The sequence below is a fragment of the Culex pipiens genome, chromosome 3, assembly GCF_016801865.2.
Source record: "Culex pipiens pallens isolate TS chromosome 3, TS_CPP_V2, whole genome shotgun sequence".
NCBI lineage: Eukaryota > Metazoa > Arthropoda > Insecta > Diptera > Culicidae > Culex > Culex pipiens.
The window spans coordinates 139,925,800-139,951,413 of NC_068939.1; the positions used below are offsets into that span (position 1 = coordinate 139,925,800).

A 25,614-nucleotide genomic window follows, 5' to 3' on the forward strand; every position below is an offset into this window, starting at 1 on the left:
GAAAATTTAAGTTTTCTAAGTCTCACCAAAACAACCCACCATTTTCTAATGTCGATATCTCAGCAACTAATGGTCCGATTTTCAATGTTAATACATGAATCATTCGTGAAATTTTCCGATCTTTTCGAAAAAAATATTTTGAAAAACATTAAATCAAGACTATTATTTTAAATGGGCGTAATATTAAATGTTTGGCCCTTTTTAAATGTTAGTCTTGATTTAATTTTTTCCAAAATATTTTTTTCGAAAAGATCGGAAAATTTCACGAATGTTTCATGTATTAACATTGTACATCGGACCAAAATCTGCCAAAATTTTTTTCCCGTGTACCTATTTTTTTCTCAAAAGTCCTCAACAATACCTACAACTTTGCCCAAGACACCAAATTGATCAGAAAATTCACTCAAAAGTTACAGCTGTTTGAATATTTACATACCATTTTTGTATGGACAGCAGCCAAAATTGTATGGAGACTTGTATGGGTGAACCAATGACACAAAATAGCTTATTTGGTCATAGGGAAGGCCCCCACAAAGTTTGAGCCAAATCAAAAAATACAAATAAAATCCATTTCCGGTTTTGGTAGAGAATTGCTCCGCTTTAAAATATTTTTTTAAAACGCTTGGCATGATTCGAAGAGTTCATCTGATGAAATATCCTTATTAGCCAAACACAGATGAATGTTTAAGCTTTCAATTCATGCAAAAAGTTTATAGTTTTGTGGGAAATTGACAGAGTTATGTGCGATACAAAAAAAGGGGATCAAGTCTCCCCACTCTCCCCTACCTCAAGAAAAACTTTTCATAAAATTTTGAAAAGTTTTAAAAGTTAGTTAACTATAATTAAGAAAATGTTGATGAAAAACATTATTTAAATCTTCTCAAAGTGTCATGTTTTTCTTAACGAACATAATTTTGAATCGGAAAACGGAATGCATTTTCGGATTCTTTGGACAATTTTCCACTAAGGGAAGGTTGAATAAGTTTGTAAATAATAAATATTATGTGTTTTTGAAACATAAATAAATAAAAATCTCTTGTTTCAAAGGCATTTTCAGTTGAACAAATTTCATATAAAAAAAAAAAGTTTTCACTTTTGATTTTTGCTTCTAATTCAGTTTGCAATATATATAATGCAATATTTATCGATTATTTTATAAACATATCAAGTTTTAACAAATTTCAGGCAAAATTCTGACTTTTAAACAATTTTACTTAAAATTTATATGTATTTTGTTAAAAAGCTTATAAACTTAGTTAACTAAATATAAACATTGTTTTTTTTTTTCCTAGAAAACTAAATTAGCAACCTTAGTAATGTTACATTTGACGTAAAAATAAAGTTTGAATATCTTAAATGTGATTTTAACAAGAAAACTATGACTATCAAAGTCACCCCGGAATTTAAAATAAGAATTTTTAAGGTAACCGTTTTTCTTAACACTATTGAAAAAACTTTTTTTACAAAATAGTGCATGGACTTTGTGTGGCCTTCCCCGGTACATGTTTTAAAAATAATAATCTTGAGAAAAACCTTACCAGTTGGAAAATATTGCAAAAACAAAATGAAATCCTATCAAAGTCACCCCGGTTTACGGTATTGCAAAATTGCAGCATTTCGATGCCTCTCAAAAAAAAAATAAAACCAAACCATCCACATTAACGACCCCCGGGTCTTTTGTGGTCTCTATTGCAAGTTTCTGCTCGAACCTAGGAGTCCGAAGGCTTGAATGGGGAGAGCACCCAAACCTCTTTTACTCCAAGGAACCTTCCACCCCAGTGTTTGAACTGACGACCTTTGGATTGCGAGTCCAACCGCCGCCAGCGATTCCACCGGAGTAGGCTTGGTTTGGTGTGTTGTTTGTACTTATGGCATGGAGACAACTCCTACACCTGGAATGACTTAACGGCCTAACAACCAAGGCCGGGACCGACATTTTACTTCCTCATCCGATGGAAGGTTGCAGCAGATGGGAATCGAACCCAGAATCATCCGCTTACAAAGCGGACAGCGTAACCATTCGGCCACGCACTGCCATTTCGATGCCTCTGTGCTTTCTTGTTCTTAGCTTGCTGGTTTTCCTATCTAGTTAGCCTAAGAGAGCACAGAGGCATTGATTTGTCAATGATCGGACACCACATTTTGGTATTCTTTTGGTACTATAGTACATATTTTATCAAATTCCTTTTACCAATTTTGATAAGTTAATTAATTTTGCGCTAAAATGATGTCTCAAAGCGAATGCTTTCGTTAAAAACCGAAAATTACATAATGAATTTTAATCAATTTTAATGACTTAAATTTTTTGAAATTTCTAAATCAGGATACCTCATTTTCATATTATTTTGGTATTACAGATTTTTAAACAATTTCTTCTAAAACTATGGGAAAAATTAGATCAATTTTGACAAGGTCATTAATATTGCGCTAAAATGACTTGAAAACCAAAAATGTTAAAAATGATTTTTAAAATTTTTGATATACCCACTAAGAAAAAAAAAACCTTGATAACGAAGACAATCGATAGTATTATCGATTTTTTGGTTACTGAAATCCAGTTTCATTGTAATAACATTTATTTTTCAATCTTGTTATTTTTCAGAAGTTCTAAGAACTTCAAGGATAAGCAACATGGAATCATCAGGTGAGTAGATTTTGCTGTTGCATATTAGGGTGGGATTCAAAATTGATTTTTTCAGCAACACATTTTTTGGGTCCCATTTAGCGAATGAATTTGTATGGAAATTACTATGGGGAAACTTATGTTTGACATTTTAGAATTTAAAAACTTGTGCTTTATTATTTTATGAAACTAACACCGCAAAAGTATAGCCCTGAATGTCCTGAACAACCCTCTCGAAGACAGTATGGTGCTAAATTGCTTCTAACAAAAGTTACAGAGCGTTCAAGAGAGACATTTCGAAATACTTGGTAAAAATCATATTTTTTGCCAACACTGCCAAGTCAAGCAGAAACTTTCAAAAACTAAAATAAATATGAGGAATTGGAGTGCAATTTGACAAAAAAAATGTCTTTTGAACATTTATTCATAACGATTTTACGTATGGTTCATCAAAATATAAGAACAATCATGTTTGTTTTCATTTCATGGTTCCTTTGGCAATGTTGGCAGAAAATGTGAGTTTCACTGATTATTTCAATACACTACTTTTGAAAACACTGTATCTTTTTTGTAACGCACTCTAGTACCATGCTATCTTCGGAAGAGTTGTTCAGAACATTTCGGGCTATACTTGTACGGTGATAGTTTCGTAAAATAATAATAAATGAATTTTGTAAATTAAAAAAATGTGAAAATGCAAGTTTCCCCATACAAATTTTTTACGCACGTTAATCGTGGGCTTAACCGATCGCTCCCAAATTTTGGGTGGTTTTTTGGAACCCTAAAAGGGACTCAAAAATGTGTTGCTGATTGGATTCTTTCTCAATTTTCCTATGTAACTCGATTCCACCCTAATGGAGCATTGTGATATCATTTCCGTTTTGCACCATTTGCTACTGTTGCACTAAAAATGGCATAAAAATACCTAATTATGATTTTACTTTTGCAAATTACAGCGACCAAAATTTGCCCTTGGTTGCCCAGTATTAGAAGGTAAAATACCAGAAATCATACCAGAATCATGTGTGTGGAAGACCACAGGAATAACAAAATCTGATGTTCCAAGGGCGTATTCAAGCAATGTTCCAAAATCCAGAATAGCTCAACCTGATTGATCCATATTGAATTGATTTTATTTTGTGTTATTATTTTACCCTTGGTTTAACATGTTTTAATATTGTTGTGGTCTCCACTAACAAGATTTTGGTATGGTTTTATCGTATTTTACCATCTATTACCGGGCAACCAAGGGCACGTTTTAATGTCTGTTATTTACCCAAGTAATACCAAAATTTGGTATTCCTGTGTTATTTACTCCTTCTCGGGTTGTACCGATTCCATGCGAATGCAAATTCCGTGCACTCAATTGTCTGTGATTTGAAATGCCAATTCATTTTTTTTTTCAATTTTCAATTCAATTTAGTTTTATTAGTCATGTGTAACAATAGGTTCAATCATGTAACAATAGGTTCTTTTGCAGTTCATAACAGAGTTTTTTAGTTCCTTTCAGCTGTGTGTTGAATCTCAATCCATTTTGGAGAGTAAGAAAAAATATAGAAAAAAATTACTAAAATTGCAAAGGAAAGGGGATAGAAATAGAAAAAGCTTACACTAGATCACAGTTTTTTTTATCTATTGTAGATGTGCTTGATCATCAGCTCCCCGAGGGCCAGGAATTGTTCCGCCTTGTTACGGCAGCTCCGAAACCACGTCATCATCTCTCCTGCGAGAGCAAAGAACTCTGGCAGGGTAAAGAGATCTTCCCCGGTAACTTTTTGCTGGGCCGTATTGCCACTACCGGCAGCGACCACGCTGGCGAACGATCGCCCCCATCCAGGAGGAAACGCTGAGTTGTCGGCTGGAACCGTACGATGACCAGCTGCCGGCACGGTTACGATCGTACTTCGCTCAGGAGGGTGGGATGCTGCTGCTTTCTTCTTCCTCTTTTGAAATGCCATTTCTCGCATGATATTTTTGGAAATGCTTAGAATATCATAAACACATTTTGCGACATTTTTAAAACACTTCGAATTGAATGTTCGCAAAAACAAAGTTGTTGTTCAACGTTGTCAACACAAATAATAAAATTTATAGAGCAAATCAATTCAACACAAAAAATACATATAACAGCAGACACACTGCAAACATTCCACAGCTCGTAACAATGTGTTCCACTTTTCAGCACTTTCTTTTCGCCCGAAGCGAAAATAGCACAATAAGAAAACTTCCTCCCCCGCAAAGTGCCTTCAACGCCGGAAGATGGCATCATCATCATCATCTCCGCGTCGCTATGCTAACCTTCGGTGGGTGGCAGCAGCACGATCTACTTGGCGCGATGTGGAAAACCGCCCGCGGCTCAGGCGACTGCGGCGAAGATAAATTCATTTTTTTTTCTGTGCACTTTTCTCTGGGTGTGTGTGCTCACTTTATCACAGCGTGTCACAGGGCGAGAGAGAGAGAGGGAGAGCGAGGGAATATCTTCGTTGTCACATCCGCAACTTGCTTGCCTCACCTGCCTGCGGTGGCATAATCAAGGCCCAGCAGGAGAACGAAGAAGACTTTCGGCGGTGGAAAAGCTCGCCGCTTTAGAACTTTGTGCCAACAGCTGAGATCGGGCGTTAGGGTGGTGATAATGTTTAAAAAAAACTATTTTTTTGCACATGATGGTCAAAATAACTAGAAAATTACAATATTATGTCTAATGTTTTGGCTAAACATTTTAAAGGAAATAAAAAAGTCCTGGGCATGCTACTGCCACCCTAGTTTAAGTTTTCCATCAATTTCCATCGCCACTATCCTGTTAGATATGAGCAAACATTTTTCCTCGAATTTCCGCCAAATGCCCGAAGGGCAAAACGCCCAAATTTCGTGCGAAGAATTAGCACGCAAATATCAGCCAAACTCTGTCTTCTTGGGCAAAGCTGCTGAAGCTCAAAATGATGAACATCTCTGAGTCCAACACGACGCTGTTGTGCTAACTTGTCGTACGTCGCATTTTGACGTTCCGAGAAAAACGCGTTTTAATGTTCGACCTTGAATAAACGAAAACGAGAGCACGCAAATGTAAAAAAAACAAACACGTTTTTTTGGTTGACCATTCCGTGCATTGTCCTGAAGTTTGGTTGAATTTGGTTGCTGGAGTTCCGAGTTATAAAAAAAAAATGTTTATGGTATTCTAGCTCATACCTGTGTCAAACGCGTTCTGACCAGAAATCCCTTTAGCCAATTGTCGCACTTACGTCAATTTTGAGGCTGTGTCAAGATGGCACGACAAGATTTAAACTTCTTTCATATAAAGATGTTTATTAAATATCTCAGGGTTGAAATCGAATTTTGGGGATCTGTGAAGGTCAAAAGGTGAGGCATTGTGAGCTGTACAAAATGGCGTTCCTAACTCAATTTGGCCCAAAATGCACGTACGACAAGTCAGCACGACGGTGACGAACAGCGGAAAACACGCAGATTTACCAGACGCCGATGAAATGTGAGACGATGGATGACATCCCGCAAGCGAAGCTTTTCCAAGGATGGGGGATTAGCCTGAGAAATGAATGTTTGGCTAAATCCGATCTCGTTAGCTGATGTGGTGGGTGGGGAGAAGCAATTTGGATCAATTTCGCGGGGGAAATTCACGGTCGATTTGCGGTCTAATGATTCTAAAGTAGGATTTTTGGGGAATCCTTAACCCTATTAACAAATTGATATTGTGATTTCATTTCAACCAATCTTTTATCACATTTATTGGGATTAACTATGATGGATGTGACCATCTACAGGAAATCCCCTTTGAGTAAACAAGATTTAAATTTTATTAAATTTTGTATAACATAGTTTTTAACTGCACTCTCTAAGCATAAGCATAGGTGCCCACCCGCAGTTGCTACTCCGTTATTGACCAGGACCTCCAGAAGTTACATCCACGAGCCGTGGAAGATAAGTGGGTGCTATCTTTCCTCGCTTCGCAACTTCTCAAAGGCCCCTATCATGCTGATCAATACCGGCGCCGGCCACAACCAGTGGTAGGGTCACGGGGAAGTGGATGGGAATGTTAGTCCGATACTTGAGTGATAGAGACCGCCCAATCGACTGCTTCTCCGACAAAGTATCACATGAGTTTTGAGGGGGTTAGTAGATGGGTATGAGGTCAGGATTCACGAGTGGCAGTGATGTGACCATGAGCATTTTGTTTATCGGTTGAAATTTTAAATCTTAGGCAGCCGGCTGCGGAAAGATAAATAATTGATTATTTGAAAAGTTTGTTTTAATCGAACGCGTGCCAACCGAGCGGTAATGCTATGGGCTGGACTTATCAGTATATTTTTACTGTTGGTACAATTAAGATAACGTGAGCAAATGTCAAAAATAGTAGATGAGCTAATACTAAAGCTGCCAGTTGGAATAAATTATTACGATCAACGAATATAAACGAAAAGAAAACAGGACACCACGTAACCGATTGTAATGAAATTAAAACAATAACTTAAACGAACTTAACCGGCGGCGTGCCTTCCTATCAACGATGATAAAAGAAGGACTTATAAATTTAAAATATAAAAAGACTCCAAAAAATACGTTGCATAGTAACCGTGAAGTCCCGCTACTCACAATCGAATCCGAAAGATAGCTATCTAGAATTTTAAATATAGTATTAATTCGACCGCGATCCTCCAGAAATTCTTCGTCAGCGTGCCTTCCGATCAACGGTGATGTAAGAAGGGCTTTATTCATTAAAATGATTTTATATCATAAGCCTTAAAACATATTCGTCGGCGTGCCTTCCGATCATCGATGATATAGAAAGGACTTAATCCAGCAATACGACTTGGTTGTCTCGAAAAAAAAAGAATTCGGATCGTTTCTATCGAAAACTATGTAAAGAGGACAAAAATAAACTCATTGGCCAACGAACGCGCGAACTAAAAATAAAAAAAAGAAGAAGAAGAAGACCAATCACCCCATACACACAAACAACGACACAAAAGAGATGAAAACAACACGAATCAGAAGAAATCCAATCACCCCATGTACACAAATAGCGACACAAAAGAGATGGAAAATAACACGAAAAAACAGGACTGCACGTCCACACAGGCACCGCACTACTCGCACTCGAACAGCGACACAAAAGAGACGAAAAATAACACGAAAAAACAGGACTGAGCGTCCACACAGGCACCGCACTACTGATGCCATTATTTAATTATAATGACCAATTCCATGCACTCGAACAGCGACATAAAAGAGACGGAAAATAACACGAAAAAACAGGACTGAGCGTCCACACAGGCACCGCACTACTCGCACTCGAACAGCGACACAAAAGAGACGGAAAATAACACGAAAAAACAGGACTGAGCGTCCACACAGGCACCGCACTACTGATGCCATTATTTAATTATAATGACCAATCACCCCATGCACTCGAACAGCGACACAAAAGAGACGGAAAATAACACGAAAAAACAGGACTGAGCGTCCACACAGGCACCGCACTACTCGCACTCGAACAGCGACACAAAAGAGACGAAAAATAACACGAAAAAACAGGACTGAGCGTCCACACAGGCACCGCACTACTGATGCCATTATTTAATTATAATGACCAATTCCATGCACTCGAACAGCGACATAAAAGAGACGGAAAATAACACGAAAAAACAGAACTGAGCGTCCACACAGGCACCGCACTACTGATGCCATTATTTAATTATAATGACCAATCACCCCATGCACTCGAACAGCGACACAAAAGAGACGGAAAATAACACGAAAAAACAGGACTGAGCGTCCACACAGGCACCGCACTACTCGCACTCGAACAGCGACACAAAAGAGACGAAAAATAACACGAAAAAACAGGACTGAGCGTCCACACAGGCACCGCACTACTGATGCCATTATTTAATTATAATGACCAATTCCATGCACTCGAACAGCGACATAAAAGAGACGGAAAATAACACGAAAAAACAGAACTGAGCGTCCACACAGGCACCGCACTACTGATGCCATTATTTAATTATAATGACCAATCACCCCATGCACTCGAACAGCGACATAAAAGAGACGGAAAATAACACGAAAAAACAGGACTGAGCGTCCACACAGGCACCGCACTACTCGCACTCGAACAGCGACACAAAAGAGACGGAAAATAACACGAAAAAACAGGACTGAGCGTCCACACAGGCTCCGCACTACTGATGCCATTATTTAATTATAATGACCAATCACCCCATGCACTCGAACAGCGACACAAAAGAGACGGAAAATAACACGAAAAAACAGGACTGAGCGTCCACACAGGCACCGCACTACTCGCACTCGAACAGCGACACAAAAGAGACGAAAAATAACACGAAAAAACAGGACTGAGCGTCCACACAGGCACCGCACTACTGATGCCATTATTTAATTATAATGACCAATTCCATGCACTCGAACAGCGACATAAAAGAGACGGAAAATAACACGAAAAAACAGAACTGAGCGTCCACACAGGCACCGCACTACTGATGCCATTATTTAATTATAATGACCAATCACCCCATGCACTCGAACAGCGACATAAAAGAGACGGAAAATAACACGAAAAAACAGGACTGAGCGTCCACACAGGCACCGCACTACTCGCACTCGAACAGCGACACAAAAGAGACGGAAAATAACACGAAAAAACAGGACTGAGCGTCCACACAGGCACCGCACTACTGATGCCATTATTTAATTATAATGACCAATCACCCCATGCACTCGAACAGCGACACAAAAGAGACGGAAAATAACACGAAAAAACAGGACTGAGCGTCCACACAGGCACCGCACTACTGATGCCATTATTTAATTATAATGACCAATTCCATGCACTCGAACAGCGACATAAAAGAGACGGAAAATAACACGAAAAAACAGGACTGAGCGTCCACACAGGCACCGCACTACTCGCACTCGAACAGCGACACAAAAGAGACGGAAAATAACACGAAAAAACAGGACTGAGCGTCCACACAGGCACCGCACTCATAGTTTTTAACTGCACTCTCTATCCATAAACTTATGACTATAATTACTGTTTGATAAATAACGATGACAGATATTTGAAATGATTTTACAATGTACAGTGAGTCAAATATTTGTCCGTACCCCCCCGTACGGAAAATGTTTGTGATATGAAAGTACATAAAATTCGACTAAAGTGCCATGTTTTATACATCAATCGACGCGGCAGAATGTCCTCTTTAAGACACTGTCATTGGATTTGCAAAAAACTTTTTCTTAAAAAATACAAAAATAGTTTACTGAAAAAAGACAAAAAAAGAGGTCAAATAATTGTCCGTACCCCTTGTAAAAGTACAAAATCTGATCGATTTAAGTGAATTTATTTATGAAATGTTGTTTCTGTGTCAAATACTAGTACCTCTAGCCAGTTTGTGACAACTTTGAACTTCTGATAACTTAGTTTAGTTAGTTTATATTAGGAATTGGTTTAATTTTAGTTTTTTAAAGTAAAACTTATCAAAACATAAGTTTATAAACAACTATTTTTATAAAATTGCTATTTTATGTTGTAAGAGTCTCTATTTAACAAGTTTTAACAATATTTGTTCGAAATATACATTGTTTTCATCTTTTTTATTGACATTTTTCGACCAAAAATACTGTTTCGGAACAATACCGTTAAACAATCCGGATTGTCCCGGAACCGGTTTAACCCCTCGGAGGGAAATTTTGTGGTGGTCAGATAGAGGACAAAAAAACCCACCTCTTGCAATTTAAAGCATCCAATTTCGTCCACTATAGCCCGATTACGAGTCCCTAGTCTGAAATTTGAAATTTTCACTTTCCGTACTGAGAATTTTTGTACCGTCCTGGGACAGAATGTTTTGCTTGGGGAATTTGAAAATTTCAAATTTCAGACTAGGGACTCGTAATCGGGCTATAGTGGACGAAATTGGATGCTTTAAATTGCAAGAGGTGGGTTTTTTTGTCCTCTATCTGACCACCACAAAATTTCCCTCCGAGGGGTTAAACCGGTTCCGGGACAATCCGGATTGTTTAACGGTATTGTTCCGAAACAGTATTTTTGGTCGAAAAATGTCAATAAAAAAGATGAAAACAATGTATATTTCGAACAAATATTGTTAAAACTTGTTAAATAGAGACTCTTACAACATAAAATAGCAATTTTATAAAAATAGTTGTTTATAAACTAATATTTTGATAAGTTTTACATAAAAAAAACTAAATTTAATCCAATTTTTAATATAAACTAACTTAATAAAGTTATCAGAAGTTCAAAGTTGTCACAAACTGGCTAGAGGTACTAGTATTTGACACAGAAACAACATTTCATAAATGAATTCACTTAAATCGATCAGATTTTGTACTTTTATTAGGGGTACGGACAATTATTTGACCTCTTTATTTGTCTTTTTTCAGTAAAATATTTTTGTATTTTTTAAGAAAAAGTTTTTTTGCAAATCCAATGACAGTGTCTTAAAGAGGACATTCTGCCGCGTCGATTGATGTATAAAACATGGCACTTTAGTCGAATTTTATGTACTTTCATATCACAAACATTTTCCGTACGGGGGGGTACGGACAAATATTTGACTCACTGTATACAAAACAAACTTTTCTGTAAGACCTGTATGAATTTAATTACTATTGTATTATTTTGTCTTTTTCTCCACTTGATAATCACAATTTGTCTCGTGAAGCTGCCAGCTGAAAAAAAAGAACGCTCATAAAACCTTCCATATTTGATCCACTCTGTGCATCGCTCGGCCAGGACCGAAAAGTCCACACCGGAAGTCAGGGCCCTGTTGCAGCAGCATAGCAAAACACTCGAATCAGTGCAAACTTGTAGCTCGTTGTCTCACTTGTTCCGGCCAGCACAACCGAAGCGAAAGTTATGAATTTTAATTTGAATAAATTTTTCATTACACAACAAACAAGAGCAACGAGCACGACGCTGCTTCCTGAGTAGGAAATTCATCCGGGTTCCTAGGGTCGCTCAAGTCCACGTCTTGGATGGAAATCTGAGCCAGAGGGAAGTTTTCGTACGTGAGGTGGATCAACAATACCCGGCAACAGGCTGCTTTATTGTTGTTAGAAAAGGAGGAAAATTTTTAATCAAGTCGTCGATTCTGTTTTCGTATTTCCCTGGACGATCCCTCCCCCTTCCTCACAGGTTCTATCGAAAGATTTGCTGCGCATTATTTGAAATCTGAATCTCGAGCAAAGTCTTACCTCTAACATTCAAAAGATCACGTTCAGGCGCTCAGTGTCGTAGGATGAGCACAAAAAAGAAACCTGCAATGTGGAAAGAAGAAACAGCTTTAGTCTGGTGTATTCTGCATCAACGGTAATCTGCCCATTGCCAGCAACACACGGCTTTCCACTTAACAGCATCGTAATCTTCTACGAAGATAACGTGTTGAGGGAGAAAATGTAAGAAGTTCAGAGCGGTACGCCGTTCTACCTGTTTCAAAGTACACGTGGAAACACTCGGATACCAATCAGGAAACGTGTTTTGCAGACGTTCTTCACTAGATAAGCTCACTAGTGTGGTCCAATCATGAAAGGTGTGATTCTACGAAATTATTCAGATCTTGAGTTTTTTATTTTTATTTTTTTGAAAAGGTCCTATAAACATATGAAACATAATAGCTTATAGGGTCTTTAAAAAAACTCTGGAGATGTCTAGTTATTAATAAATGAAAATTTTACACAGTTAAAAAATTAAATTTGGAATTTGTAATTTTGGAAGATTGAATATTACCTTTTCATGATGTTGTTTTACCTCAATTTAGACTGAAAAAGTGACATTACATCAGAAGAGTGGTACAATTACACATTTTCAGAGGTAAAATTACATATTTTTCTGACATAAAAGATAAGGGGCACATGTAATATTACCATGATTTTTTTTACTTTGTATGTTTGTTTCAATTAAATGTTGATACTATTATGCCCTATCTGCAATAAGACATATCGGGGATACCAGTTCAAAGCATGCCAATGTTGACAATGAGATCAACACATTCGGGATAGTAAACCTATCGATATGTTAGTTAATGTCATTCAATCAAGGATCACACTATTGTCCACCCCTTAAACCTTACTTTTTACCAAACACAAACTGTAGAGCTAGCACATTGAATTTCCATTTTACCCCTTTTCCAATTTTCCACCTCACGAAAATATTTTTGCTGATGCAAAACACCGTTCGAATTTTGCAATACCTTTTCCTGTGTTACAAAATTTCATTTTCAAGGCTGTTACAACCAATATAAAATATACCCCAAAAAAGGGGGAATCTAATCGATACCACTGCCAAACGTTTCGGTCTATTTTTAAAACGTAAAACAACGTTCCACCAGAACATCACACCCCCCTCTCGAACAGGTTAAAGATCTTTTAATCCGACCCTTAATCTTCACCAAAAAAAAAATCGCCTGCTCGCCAAATTGAATTTTATCTTGTTCATTGGGCACGACTCTTTAGCAGAAACACTCCAGTTTTTTTTTTTTTTTTTTTTGCTGTCCTAAAAACGAAAATCGTTGAAGCTGTACAGAGTGAAAGTCAAGTCCTGGAGTGCAATCTCAGGTGCAAAGACGAGTGGCAATTGCTTCATGAAGCTTGGTGCTCTTCACGGCTGCAGCAGGAGCTTTTTTGGCACCCCAGCCTTCCCCGGCCAAGGAGGGGTTGGTTTGCTTGATTGGCTTTTGCTTGGCGTGTTGTAAGTTTTCTTTTCAGCGTGAAATATTGCAGAAGGTAAAGATTGAAGGTGAAGGTATGCTTGTGAAAGATAGATTCTGATGGGTGAAAATGTCTAAAAAAGAGACAAAAAAAGTTGCATTTAGATGAGATATAGAAGCACAACCCTAACCCTCTAAAACCCCTCTGCATTTAGACGGACTTCGATTAAAAAAATCGAAAAAACATTTTTTGCAATTCCGTCGTGAAACTACTTACTTTTCCTGTCATTCTTGAACGACGAAATAGCCTACTTTTCTGTACCAAAAATAACAGAATCGAATAGCAACACTTTTCAAAATAAATGCTGAAAAGTTCTACTTTTCAGCACTCAAATGGGTGCTGAAAAGTTGAACTTTTCAGCACTTGTTTTGGAAAGTAACACCATTCAATTTTTTTTTTATTTAAACGATTTATTGAAAAAAAAATGAAAATTTTACATAAAATTTCACTCTTTGTGTGTTTTTTGGCATTGCAAAAAATACTGTATGGAACTCGTTGCAAAACTTGATATTTCAGCACTCTTCGTATTTATCCAACTCGGTGAACCTCGTTGGATAAATGTACGACTCGTGCTGAAAAAATCCTCTTTTTGCAACTTGTTGCATAAACTACTATTTCAACCAATTTTTGATCTTTAAAAAGCATTGCACAGTGGTCCAGATCGCAAAATTAAGTGGAAAATTGATTTTCCGAAAAATGGTGAAGTTTTTGAGCTTTGGTGTCTTTAGAAGAGTTGTTCCACATGAAAAGGGGTAACTTTTGGTTTGGTTGAAAATTAGGGTGGATCACTATTAGGGTGATTTTGAAAATCTAACTTTTCAGGAACATTTTTGGGTTTTTTGTGTCTTCTAAAAAATTGTTGGGCTTGCCAATCTAAGCAACTTTGTCTAAGACACCAAAATATTATCTCGCAATCTACGCCTTCTATGACCAATTTTTTTTTTACAGTTTTTTTAATGAAGCAATTCAAGGTTAAGTTTAAGAGAAAAGTGTTATTCAGGGCACTTTTAGAGTTCTAAAAAATGAACATTTTTATTATCTGACAAGTCAATTTGGACTTTAGGGTTAAAAGTTACAGCCATTTTAATGTAAAAAAAGATGCAAATTTAAAACTTAAATATCTCGAAATGGCGCAAGCCAAATTTTAAGCACTAGGTTGCAAACTTGTAGGAAATTAGACGGGCTTTCTGAAAAAATACAATCAAACAAAAATACACGCCACTTTTATTCGGGTTTTTAGATTTTTAAGCATAAAAGTTAAATTTTAAGGTGATGTCACGATTTTTTTTTCATTGTAATTTTTTGAGGAAATAGCCTAAGATGTTACAAAAAGACATAGAAGTGGCGTGTAATTTTGTTTCAGTGTATTTTTTTTCAGAAAGTCTGTCCAATTTCCTACAAGTTTGTCATTGACCACTTTTTGATACAATGCAACGGCTTCGAGATACAGTAGGTAATTTTTAAATTGCAAAATACAAACATATTTAAACAACATACGCTCTTTCTCAAATGTTATTTTCGAGTACAATTGGCTCCATATACACAAAAATGGCTTATATAGGCCTAGGATAACATGTCTACAAAGTTTCATTGAAATCGGAGAGGGTCGGGTACAAAAGTACCACAAAAATTACTGATTTGAGCTGGAATTGCTCATATTGTTCATTAATATTATAAAATTATATTACATTTCTCATACTTGGGGACGAAGCTCGAAGAAAATGCTACAAACAATCCTCTTTTTACTTAATGCATTGTCAACCTCAAAACCAGACGACAAAGAATTTCCCCACCAAGTTACGTGTTAACACACCACAAATAATGTGACACTCCGATCACCACACAACCTCCTCCCCCGCCATTGCACCTTCCGGCCCTGTTGGATAGAGCCCATCCACCATGCAACGATTCAATCCCAATGCTTTTACGCCATACTTTCGAAATCGCTCGGAAAGGAAAAGCTACGCGGCTGGGCGTTAATTTCCGCTCCCATTACGGGTGCCGATGTCGTCTCGGTGAGAGCATGAAAGTTTCTGTGTCACATGGAAATTCGAACAAATAAGCTCGATTGAAACTGGGACTGGGAAATTTAATTAAGACTTTCTTCTCTGGTTCTGGTCTCGTTCCGATGATCTGTTTGAAGCTTAATCCCGAAGTAGGTTCGTGCCACCTTAAACGAATACTTCAACGACGATCGAAGAAAACAAACCAGTTGGGATTCCTACTTCAAAGGAAGACACAAATCTGCCCACTTGTCGAAAGTGTGAAAATTCTTCGAATGCTCCATGATATGCTAGTAAATGTAAATTTGAATCAATACCGTTTGAAATGTAACGACGCCTTCCCGTAAGAAAACCAGGAAAAGGAGACTGAAATGCTATCTTCAAAATGGAAATCGGCGGGATTCGTCCTTTTATGGCTTTCCTCCGAGCTGATCCCGATGGTTTAGGCACGTATTGTGACTACACTCCTCCAACGTGTTGGTTAAAGTTTTAACCAAATTTTGTCTACACGTGTGTGGCTTACAAAGTCACGGTTGGAACACGTGTGCTGAACAGAAAGGGAAAGATTTTATGATGTACCCCGATGTGTTCAGATAAAAGTGAAATTAAATTCGAGGTTGGAGAGAAAACTTTTCCGAAACAGTCATAAAATTGTAAATGGAAATGGAATAATCTGATTCAACATTAATTGGAATGTGTTTTAATTGGATGAAACATTATTAGTAGACCCTGAAACAGGGTTATAATGTGGCAGGGATGGCAATTAGGGCAGCTGTGTAAAACTTGTAAACTTTGGCAACAACTTGCTAATGAGTTTACGCGCTCGTCTTCTTCCCGAAAAATCATCACCAGCATCCCTTAATTTTACATTCAAAGAAAGCGTATAATGACATTTGCATATTCAACCCATTAGAGCATCGCCACCGGAATGCCAAAGAACATCGCCACCATTTCCAAGTTTGCTCCTCCCGCCCGGTGATGTCCTGTTGCATGTGGCCTCGTCGACATTCCCGTCACGAGATTGTCAGTCAAATAAATTCCAGCCACGTTCCTAAGCCGAGCAGCTAACCCTGCCGTAGGCCAGGTTAAATTTACGGTGACAGCCCTTGATTGAGCCTGCTTAACCCTTAAATGTCCGAAATCTGGCCGTGAACCAATTTCAGTTCCATTAAGTCCGTAGTTTCCAAACCTTGAAGCATAATGCTACACAATCGCCCGAAACATGCGAAAGTTAAGGGTTAAGCCGTTGCTAAATGACACCCCATGTATCATTCCACGTGTCGAGTCTAATTTAACTGGACCAATTACCGGGAGCTAAGGTGGGGTGTTGTCGTACATTTTTGGCAAGTCGTAAATACTTGCGCGATCGCGCACCAACATCGCAACAGACACAGGCGCTGTATGGAAATTGGCCCAATTATGGTACAAGGCTTATCAGATTGTGCGCGTCACAACCGATGGGAAAAGTTTTTCAATTACGGTCCTGGTCCCGCGGAATGTGAGTGAGCCCTGGTCAGGGGGAAAAACTCATTAATTGCTAATCACAACTGCTGAATTATTGAACAAGTTTGTTTTTCTGGGGATAGCTGACTGGTTGGGATTTACTGTTGGATTATTGACCCAAATAAAAGCACAAAAGGCATATCAATTTGAAATCTTATGCCCATTCAACACAAAGATCCAATGACCTGAAACCAGCAAACTTCATCTTGTCCCCATTATTTTTATTTATTTATTTTTCCGTGTAAGTTTTCTTAAAAACAGTTTTCTTTAAATAGTGCTGTAAAAAATTGTTTCGTCAAATAACGTTATATTGGAAATCAGAGTGACCATGATAATTATTGCTTTTCTAAAATAAAATCAACCCAAAAGTGGGCAAATTGAATTGATCACGTCAAACTGATCATTGGAAAGGTTATTTGATATAAAAACTGTAATTGTTATTTTATTGGATAAGATAACTTCTAAGTTTACACTTTTGGTCAGTCAAAGAAGGTACTTATTTATCACATAATAGTTAATTTTCACATTACTGCCGGCCAAAAGGGAGTGGTTGGAAGCGTGCAAGCAAGTAGATACATGAAATGAAATGTGCATGAAATTTAATAATTATGAAAAAATTCAACAAAGATAAATAAGGCCATTGCCGTATTTTTTTTTATTTACGTCCCTCGACTCTGACCAAAGTCCAAACATGCGAAAAAAAATTGTCAACGCTTTCAATTCAATGCAAAAATGTACAATAATTTGAAGTTAATAAATTAATGTGAACAGTTAATAATAAAAAGAAAAATACAAAAAATACAAAAAAAAAGCAAAGCAATCCACTTTAACGACCCTCGGGTCTTTTGTGGTCTCTATTGCAAGTTTCTGCTCATTTCTAGGCGTCCGAAGATTATGTGTGGTGAGTCACTCACAACCTCTTTTACGCAAATGGACCAACGTTTTACTTCCCCATCCGATAGAAGGCCAGGAGGATAAGACGGGAATCGAACCCGCGCTCCAACAAAGATGAAAAGCACTAAGCCATACCACTAAGCATGTAAAAGAAATGTAATTATTATAAAAAAAATCAGTAAAGACATATTTAATTTCAAAAAATATGTCAACGCTAGAAAAAACATTTTAAATTGTTTTCTGCTGATTTTACGTCTAATAAAATTGAAATCTTGTAGTTTTTCGGGTCAATATTAAGGGAAGGTAACATTACTTTTGAAAATTATTTGCAACAGCCTTAATTAAAAAAAAAATCCACATTTCATAACAAACTTATTCTACTATAAATGCACATTAATCGAAGATAGTTTTGATTCCTGTAGAAATAACACTCCAAAAAATAACTAATAAACTACCGTAAACCGGGGTGACTTTGATAGGATTTCAATTTGTTTTTGAAATATTTTCCAACATGTAAGGTTTTTCTCAACATTATCATTTTTAAAACATGTACTGGGGTTGGCCACACACAGTCCATACACTATTTTGGGGAAAAAAATTATAGTGTTTAGAAAAATAGTTACATTGAAAATTCTTAGTTTAAATTCCGGGGTGACTTTGATAGTTATAGTTTTTCTTGATATAATCATATTTAAAATGTTCAAACTTTGTTTGTACGTTAAATGTACCATCACTAAAGTAGCTAATATAGTTTTAAAGAAAAAACAACATTTATATTTATTTAAGGGATTACATACATCGGCACAAATTTCAGAGGTTGGTTTGAGCACACGCTTAAACTTTTTTTTAAATCATTAAAATTGTAGGTAAAATTGTTAAAAAATCAGAATTTTGCCTTTTTTTTAAACTCGTTTTGTTTACAAAATGATCGATTTATATTGCCTTTTATACTGAATTCGAAGCACGAATCACAAGTTTTCACATTTTACATGAAGTTTGTTTAACTGAAATTGCCTATAAATTTGTAGATTTTTTTAAATTGTGTTTCAAAAACACATATATTTATTATTTATAAACTTATTTACCCTTCTCCCAGTGGAAAATGTCCAAAGAATCCGAAAATGAATTCCGTTTTCCGATTCAAAATCATGTTCATTGAGAAAATTATGACACTTTGAGAAGATTAAAATAATGACTTTCATCAACATTTTCTTAACTCTAGTTAACTAACTTATGAAAATTTTGAAAAATTATAAAACGTTCTTTTTGATGTACTTTGAACACTTCTCTACCACGGTCAGTATGATTCTAAACCATTCCATACGTATTTTAATTGTACTCTTCATTTTGCGGAAAAAACGCGAACCTATTAAAGTCACACCGTTTTACGGTAATTATAATTGATTGTTTTTCGATTTGAAATCATTCAAATCACATCACATCACATCACAATCACATCAAAATCAGCATTACGTTTGTATTAAATTAGTTTTTAAGCGATTCCAAAAAAATTGTTGTCAATAGCGTTTTAGAAAAATCCCTTGACTTTGATGAATAAAATGTTTGTTTAACTTAGTTAATAAATGTTTGATAAAATTTATATCATTATCATAAGAAACTATTTGTGTTTTTTTCTTGGAGATATCAATTTTGTCTGTACCATAAATCAATTTTGAAGCATAACTAAAAAAATCTGAATATGCTAAACTATTTAATAGAAAGTGCATATAAATCAGAAGATATTTTGAATTCTTGGTGTAAAAATTCAACCTCATATTATTAGCTTTTGCCTTTCTAGTTTATTCATGTTTTTACTGTCATTTTTGGATATTTTTGCTTGATTTTCACATTTTCTACTTAAGAAAATACATTTAGAGGAGTAAAACTTGTAACATAAAAACTAATGATATCTGATTGTAATGTGAAATTGACTGAGAAATCCGACCAATCAGTCCGTTTTCAGATTAGAACTCATTCACATGTAGAAAAACATTACATTTTGAGAGTATTTAAATAATCTTTTTGAGGTTTACATAAAAAAAACTAAAAAAGTTAGCAAATTGAAATAACAAGCCACGGTTTCAATATTTGCATTAAAAAAGTGCTTAAAAATACATTCTGGACCTGTCCAGTTGTTTTGCAATCATAAGATTCTAAAATATATAAGTATTGACAAAAAAAGCATTTTCGGGAAAAAAAATTAAATTTCATTTAACAAACCATTGAACATTTTAAAATTGGTCAAAAACTACTTCTTGATGAACTTTGAACCGTTCTCGACCAAGCTCAGTATGATTTTATAGCAATATGATTGTATTAAATTAATATTTTTTTTTATTTTGAAGAGAATCTTCAACTTATCAATGTCACCTCGGTTTACGGCACCTGCACCTTCGAAAAAAAGCATTTTTAAATAGGATTTTCAGTGATTTTTATTTCTAATTTCCCCGCATTAGTTTGGCGTCCGTGCACTGGTCACCTTAAGTATCAAAACAGTGTCGAAAAGTTTGATATATTGTTACAAGTGTTGAAACTTGGACGTTTTGCGCTATTTCATTTTGAACACTTTAAATTGACAGAAAAAAAATTAAATTCTAACATAATATGTTTCGCATTTTGTGTATTATTTAATGCTTTTATCTAAGGCTCGGTGTATAATCAATGTTGAATTAATTGCTTGAAGTTCAAACATCTCTCCAGTCCATCATTCGCCGAGTTTTCAATTACACCTGTTGTAACAACATTGAAAATCCATCTCTGTTGCGAAGTGAATATTTGGTCCAATTTTATAGGCGTCCATAATTTCCACCCCCTAATGAGCAAACAAACACCAATCCAACAGGAAAAAAAGCATGGACCCCACGTGGAGAAGCCCCCTCTGTTCGGGGATCTGGCAACCATCCAACAACGGTGACGAGAATTTTGATTAAAAATCTTCTTGCCCACTTTTTTACACGTGAAATGTGTGCGGCTGTCGCGAGTCTGTTTATATATTTTTTTGCTCAAGCATATCACTTTACAACGCACAATAAAAGTTGACAGCGTAAATTACAAAGTTTTTTTTTTCGTTCCCCTCAAACATGCCCCCTGCACCATTATGATGGCGTTTGTTTTGGGAGGGGGAGGGGGAACATAAAAAATTTAAAAAGCAGAAAAAGGACACCGAAAAAGTTTCGTTCCCAAACTGAGAAGGCGCAGGATTCAACTCTCATTTATGCACATTTTCCAAAAATGGTCGCGCTTTGCACTGAGTTGGTTTCACTGGAAAAGCCTCAGCATGGCAGCATGAAAATGAAAACGAGCAAGCGAAAAAAAAAGCATTCTTAAATGTAAACTGGCGAAAAATATAAACACACAAACATATCAAATCACGGCATGAAATTAGAGGCAAATATTGTTTATCTCGTGCTGTGCAGTCGGGGATCGCAGGTGCTAAAGTTATCCTGGCCACCCTTCCTCAAACGGAATTTTCCCGTTGATGCTACCCGTTGTTTGGTTGAACCCGGTTAGAGCTTGGTGCAGCATGATGCTGTGTTTTGAACATTGGGAAAGTTTAGTGAAAAAAAAAGTCAAATAATAAAAGTTCGGCTCAAAATCGAACTTCTTTTTTGAACTTGTGAATTAAAGTGTTTAAAATATTAAAATAAAAAAAATACAAATTTCGCAAAGTCACTTCAAAACTACCCACAGTGTTCACGACTGTAACAGATTCGCGTTGGCGTGGAAAGCACCGGCACCCGGACACTAAAACTGCTTACAAAAGCTGAAAATGTTGTGCCGCAGAAATAAATACTAGCTGCAGTTTCAAGTAATGGCACGTAACGGGCTGCGGAGATTTTTTAAGAAGATATATAATATTTCAACCATATTATAAGAATCAACTTTTCCACGCTGAGTGGTCTTTTTTCATTTTTCTCTATGTATGTAAGAATATTTGTTATTAAACTTTTAAAAAAGGTCAATTAGTTGTAGCCTGAAATGGTGTTAATTAAGACATTTAAATTTGAACGGCCGATTAGAAGGCGTACTCAAAATAAAAAAAAAAAACCTATTTTTCATTGACAAAAAAATTACAAAAATAGTATTAAACCTGTCAATTTATGGGAAATTTAATGTAATCTACAATAACGCAGAAGGGTCATGCCCCTAAAATGAAGGGCCATGATCAAAATGTTCATTTTACAATTTTGTATTCTTTGTAACTTTGCAGGGACTGTAGCAATAGTTGTAGAGCAGACAATTTAAAAAAAATATTTATGATCATGAAGAGTTTGCTTCTAACCATCACGTCACATCACGTCGAACATACAGTCATACGGAATTTTCTAAATGATTTTTAAAGTCAACGTTGAAATTGCAATTGAAAATGACTTAAAAATTTTACTTGATTTTTCAAGAAATGAGCATTTCTGGTTTTAAAATCGAGAAATAGAATTTTTAAGAATTGAAAATTTCTATAAAACAATTTGGGTCATTCCAGGTCAACTGGGTACACTTTTGGACTCGACCTTCACCGATTTGGAGCAAACATCGAGGGAAAGTTCGTCTATCGATAGTCAACAGAAATCCCAAGTTTGGTGCTGATTGGACCAAAACCGCCCTCTTGTTGACGATTTTCTAAAAAAAACTTTTCTTCTAATCAAAACCTTGCAACTATTTAAGCGAAAGACTTTCTACGGGATGCATTAAATAGAAAATTTTCCAAGGAATTCTATTAAAATATAATTTAACCCTTAAATGTAACCTAATAGTATATTTTAACGTATTAAAATTCAATTTTGACCGATGAGCAACTCTCTACGAAATCGGCCGATTTCGACCATTTTTTTTTTGTATTTTTATTTGAATCAAACTTTGTGGGGGCCTTCCCTATGACCAAATAAGCTATTTTGTGTCATTGGTTCACCCATACAAGTCTCCATACAATTTTGGCTGCTGTCCATACAAAAATGGTATGTAAATATTCAAACAGCTGTAATTTGAGAGACATTGAAGATTGGACCTCGGGTTGCTGAGATAGAGCCGCTTCAAGAAAAAGAAACACGAAAATTGAAGTTTTCTAAATCTCACCAAAACAACCCACCTTTTCCTAATGACGATATCTCAGCAATTAATGGTCCGATTTTCAATGTAAATATATAAAACATTCGGGAAATTTTCCGATCTTTTCGAAAAAAATATTTTGAAAATTTTTAAATCAAGACTAACATTTTAAAAGGGCCAAATATTGAATATTACGCCCATTTAGAAAAACTTCAATTTTCGTGTTTCTTTTTCTTAAAGCGGCTCTATCTCAGCAACCCGAGGTCCAATCTTCAATGTCTCTTAGACAATTTTAAAGCAAATTTACTGAACTTTTCAAAAAAAAATTTTTTTTAGAAATGGTTACTCATGGTCACTGTTTTTAAAAATTGAAAAACTGCAAATATTTCGCTAAAATCAAACTTTCGGTGGCTATATCTTGAAAACGGAGCCCTTAATCAAAAAATCTGTAAAGTACTTTTCGATTGCAAATTCAATTTTGCATTAAAAAGTAATGTCAAACTTGTTTTTGCATAAAACTTTGATTTTTTCCAAAAATCACTATTTTTTCAAAACTTCATAACTCGGCGGAAGATTTTTTGACCATGTTTCTCTATGGCTCAAAAGTTGCGGATTGTTGTCCCCTAAAACATATCAAAAAATCTCGAAAATCAAAAAATAGGTATTTTGGGAAATTGAGTTTTAGTGAAAAGTGATAAAAAAATCTGCAATTTTTTTTCCGTGTACCTTTTTTTCTCAAATGATCTCAACAATACCTACAACTTTGCCGAAGACACCAAATTGATCAGAAAATTCACTCAAAAGTTGCAGCTGTTTGAATATTTACATACCATTTTTGTATGAACAGCTGCCAAAATTGTATGGAGACTTGTATGGGTGAACCAATGACACAAAATAGCATATTTGGTCATAGGGAAGGCCCCCACAAAGTTTGAGCCAAATCAAAAAATATAAATAAAATCCATTTCCGGTTTTGGTAGAGAATTGCTCCATTGAAAACAACTTCGTTTCTTTATGAAATTTACCCAAAGAATGCAACCATATTTCAAAAACTCGCTCCAAATATTTGAAAACTTTGAGTTGTGATTTCATGAAATAGTGTTTCAAGTTAAAAAGCGCTAGAAATTTAATTTTAAGGTAAATTCAATGTTTATTTATTTATTCACCAGTTGATTTTTTTGTTTTTTTTTTTTATTTTAACTTTATGATCACTGAGACAAATTTTAAAGCAATTTTATGGTTGTGGAGCATAGATTTTCACTACCCAATCACTTTGATTTAAAAAAAATATTCTCAACAAAAATACTAATAATATTTTCTTTCATTTGGGACGATTTGAAAGATTAAAAAATTAAAAAGTTTATAGATTTTCTCAAAGTTGCATGATTTTTTATAGGCAGTTAAGCCATTAATTGATCCTCACGCTCATTTTGACCATGAAAGTTGCTGTTCTATACAATTTTGTTGCAAAAGATTAATCAGAAACAGGAATAGAATAATTTTCGTTAAATTTCAAACTTCCCGGGAATTCCCAGGATTTCCCGGGAAATTTGTTGAAAATTTCCCGTTTCCCGGGAATTTTGTAACCCCGGGAAATTGGACGCTCTACTTAAAATCAAGCGTTACATTTTAAGAGTTAAATAAGTAATGTAATCTAGAGTGTAACTTTTTTTCTGACTGGTCCTAATCATAACTTACAACTTTGCCTAATACACTGATAGCTTTTAGTAATATTAAACACTTTTGAATATGTTACGTAATACATCTTACAAAATCTGGAAAAAATCATACATAGACTCCTGTATATTAACGCCTGAAAATAAAAATCAAATTTCATACTCAATATTCAAGAACTTGTAACTTGACCTCATCCTGGACTTGATCAGGTTTGACAATCGTCGGTCGCTACCTCATTTTCCCCTAATCGAGCGGATTAACAAATACACGCCGCAGGCTATTTTATTCTTGTATTCAGTACTCTAGTACAACAAAATAACAGTACAGAAATGTTCCAGCTAATAAAACTCCATAGTGTACAATAAATCAGCCCAATCAACATGGTACCAATTCTCCAACCCACCCCACTAGATGTTTTCTAAAAAAACCAGCGGAAAATCGATACCAGAATATATTATTACTGTTATGATTACGACCTTTGGTTTCACACTCAGCAGCAGCTTCTTCTTCATCTCCATCAAACGTCAGTCGTTTGAAAACCCAGTGAAAGAATTTTGCCGCCCACTTTTCGCGCGCTCGTGAAAATGTGCTCCCACGTGGAAGATCGTTAGCAAATCCTTTTCACCTCAGAATCGGTCTCAGTCCCACCGCCACAGACTGATGATGATGGCTTCGATATCGTTGGCCCACAGAACTCGTCACAAACCCGAGACCCCTCCTCTAAAAGTACCAAAAGGAGCCACAACGTTTTATTAGCGGCTCATTTGGGAAGCAGATTTATCCGCGAAAATGTGTTCGATCGTAAAACGCTATTAATATTAAATTGAATCCGCTTAAATCCTGGTTGAGAGGGGGGTTTGCAAGGGGTGGAAAATGATGCTGACTCAGCGTTGATGTGGGGTTTAAACTGGAATTTTCCGTGTGGTAAACCGCGGGGAAATGTGCGGGAGGAACAATGCCGGGTGAAAGTTCTCCGTTTATTACTCGTAAAATATTTTTCCATGAAAAATTCATGCGAATCGACTCCAGCAAGTGTGCTGAATTGAATGATTCTTTTGGTGAACATCACTGGTACTTTTTGACTCTGATTTTAATGATGAAATAGAT

At 36.0% G+C, this 25,614-nt stretch overlaps 1 protein-coding gene across 3 annotated transcripts in view; it reads right to left on the reverse strand.

Moving 5' to 3' along the window:
* Positions 1 to 25,614, reverse strand: part of LOC120421251 (uncharacterized) — a 156,396-nt gene that overhangs the window by 97,059 nt on the left and 33,723 nt on the right. For all 3 annotated transcript variants that reach the window (XM_052711304.1, XM_052711305.1, XM_039584452.2), the window contains exon 3: positions 11,876 to 11,938. The gene's annotated coding sequence lies outside the window, so the exon portion shown is untranslated. The remainder of the gene's footprint in view (positions 1 to 11,875; positions 11,939 to 25,614) is intronic.